Source organism: Helianthus annuus, chromosome 7 (assembly GCF_002127325.2).
Source record: "Helianthus annuus cultivar XRQ/B chromosome 7, HanXRQr2.0-SUNRISE, whole genome shotgun sequence".
NCBI lineage: Eukaryota > Viridiplantae > Streptophyta > Magnoliopsida > Asterales > Asteraceae > Helianthus > Helianthus annuus.
This window is the reverse complement of record NC_035439.2, coordinates 109,002,835-109,005,468: the sequence shown is the minus strand read 5'-3', so window position 1 is coordinate 109,005,468 and position 2,634 is coordinate 109,002,835. Positions and strand designations below refer to the sequence as shown.

Genomic DNA, 2,634 nt, shown 5'->3' with positions numbered 1-2,634 from the left:
AGTTGGTCGAGCCCGGTATCTCTATGTTATAAGAAGGGAATATGAATTATATAGTTCATATATATATATATATATATATATATATATATATATATATATATATATATATATATATATATTCGTGTCATATATGAAGCCCATGAAAAAGAAAGCTGCCACCATTCAATCTTTGTTGGAATTAATCCGTTAGTATATCTTGAGCCCATGCACATATGTTGATATTAATGATTCGCTAAGTAGCCAATTGGGAAATTATGTTTTAAACACCACTAAGTCGATAAAGAAGAGATAGACAACAAACACAATATGGGCCGCCAAAAGTAGATATGTCCACCAGAATCATGAATATGGAATATTGGGCTAATAAGATCATAACCGAAATCTATGATATATATTTGTTGGTTTTTGGACGTGAGGTAGGGATTTTTGTGGGCCGAAATTCTGGACACAAACAATTGGCAAGAAGATCTTGGGCCATGTGAAATATTTATGGTTTATTGTGTAACTAGGTTAACGCCCGCGTAATACGCGGGCTTCAAGCAAAACCATATTATTTACATTGAAATGAAATATTCTATGATACACGGGTTGAACACATAAGAATTTTCAATGGGTGGGAGGCCACATTATATGATGACGTCACAAGAAATATATGTAAGTGGCACATTATACACTAACTAAACATTTTGATACCTTAATAATATAATGAAAAGTACTAACAAAATGTCTTTTGTCTTACGTTATTAAGTTGTCAGACATAAATGTCTCTTGTCTCTCACGCATCAATGTCCCTTTATATCAAGCATCCTTTTAGATGCCATCATATGGTCCCTTTATATCAAGCATCAGTGTGTTGTGTTTCAGTCTTTTCCTTTTTCTCTGCAAATGATATACATCATGCAACTGCATCATCCATGCTTTGGCCTTACATCTAGAATAGTTAAATGATTTTTAACAAATTAAACATATAACATGATTAACTGGCTTAATTAATTGATTTTTCCTCACATCTTTCTATATCCTTGGCATGTATAATTGATTTTGTGCAATCGTATGTATAGATTGTAGAGTTTAGCAACAACATATCTTGCTTTCAGGCCCACCAAGTGAGTGACCTGTCTAAGAAATATTTTCAAGAATAAGATGATGTTGTATAACAAATGTCACATTTAAAATCAACACTTTTACCTGATGACCTGATGAGATGATGACACTTTCAGCAAATCCTAAAAAGGTGTTGAACACTGGTAGCCAACTTATCTAGTTATCCAACTGAGAAAAAAAATCAATCAGCACAAACTACTTCCCGGTCCAATTGAATCTCATCCAGGCGGGTTGAGTAACTGGTCAAAACAGTATTGCACGCGCTCTAGATTAAAAAAGCACTGGCCTGCGCAACCTCTGTGTCCTTGTTCCAAACAACTTCCTCTAGAATGTTTCTGGGAGTGTTACCTTCATTCTGTAACCGAAACTTCAAAGGACCAACATAATGCAACACGGTCCGGTTGGTGGTATCTTCGAATTTGTATACCTGGTGTTGCAGCTATCTCATCTTGTGAATTTCTAACTTTAAACACTATCTTCGCTATTGATAACAATGTTTTGAACTATTTAAATAAAATATAAAAATTAAGAATACTAATGAACTATCGAACATGTTAACGAATGTCACGAACATAAATGAACGAACGTGACTTCTGTTCATGTTTGTTCATTAACTAAACGAACAAATTTTTCATCCATGTCCGTTCATTCATCAAACGAACTTCACGCCTAACGATTCACGAACTGTTAGCTGAACATTCATTTCATTTGCAGTCCATAAATGCAAAAACAATACCTTTAAGAAATTGGCATCTATATTACTGGCAATTGCTCTAGCTAGCAAGGTCTTGCCCGTACCAGGGGGTCCATAAAGAAGAACACCCTAATCACAGGGAAAAAATACACATATTTCATATAAAGTTTGAAAAATATTATTTTTTAAAGCTATCAATTTGTACCTTTGGCGGTTTAATGCCGACCCTTATAAAGAGCTCCGGATTCATCAAAGACAACTCAATGGATTCCCGAAGCTCTCAAATCTGATCGGATAGCCCACCAAGAAGTCCGTCTTGCCATCACATACTCGTTACCTGAACCAAGAAGTCCAACTTAGAGAGATTTCAAAATAAATATTAAATAAATATTAAATAAAACATAAAAATTGGACCTAAAATGACCAAAACATAACAACTTTAGAATCAAAGATATATTACACCAGATATTGTAATAGAATGAGTTTTGTAAGCATTGTTAAGAAGCAATTATATATTAAAAAATATATAGCAAGTCTTTTAAGCATACCTAACCCAACTCAGAGCAAAATCACTTGCTTTTGACTTGTTATACCTGATATTAGTTCCAAACATCTTCAAAACCAAACTTTCATTAAACTAAGTCATAAATACCCTCGTAATTATGTAAATAGTTTTGATGATAAACCTTGGAAAGCTAAACAATAACATCAATTTAAAGAGGACTGTAAACATCGTGTACATTAGGAGCTCTGAGCATCAACTGCTGAAACATAATACTAAGAAAAAAAGACCCTTTGTCAGAACTTATATGATGAATGTTTATTAAAAATAAATT

General features: G+C 33.4%; 2 long non-coding RNA genes across 2 annotated transcripts; both read right to left on the bottom strand.

The window, feature by feature from the left end:
- Window positions 1-671: 671 nt before the first annotated feature.
- Window positions 672-1,787, bottom strand: LOC110897196. Its single transcript, XR_002568523.2, has 3 exons — window positions 1,189-1,787; window positions 1,009-1,115; window positions 672-931 (listed from the first exon to the last, which is right to left on the bottom strand). It is a non-coding gene; the product is annotated as an uncharacterized LOC110897196 (long non-coding RNA).
- A 24-nt stretch (window positions 1,788-1,811) lies between these two features.
- LOC118480383 lies at window positions 1,812-2,361 on the bottom strand. Its single transcript, XR_004862348.1, has 3 exons — window positions 2,347-2,361; window positions 2,004-2,135; window positions 1,812-1,927 (listed from the first exon to the last, which is right to left on the bottom strand). It is a non-coding gene; the product is annotated as an uncharacterized LOC118480383 (long non-coding RNA).
- Window positions 2,362-2,634: the final 273 nt, after the last annotated feature.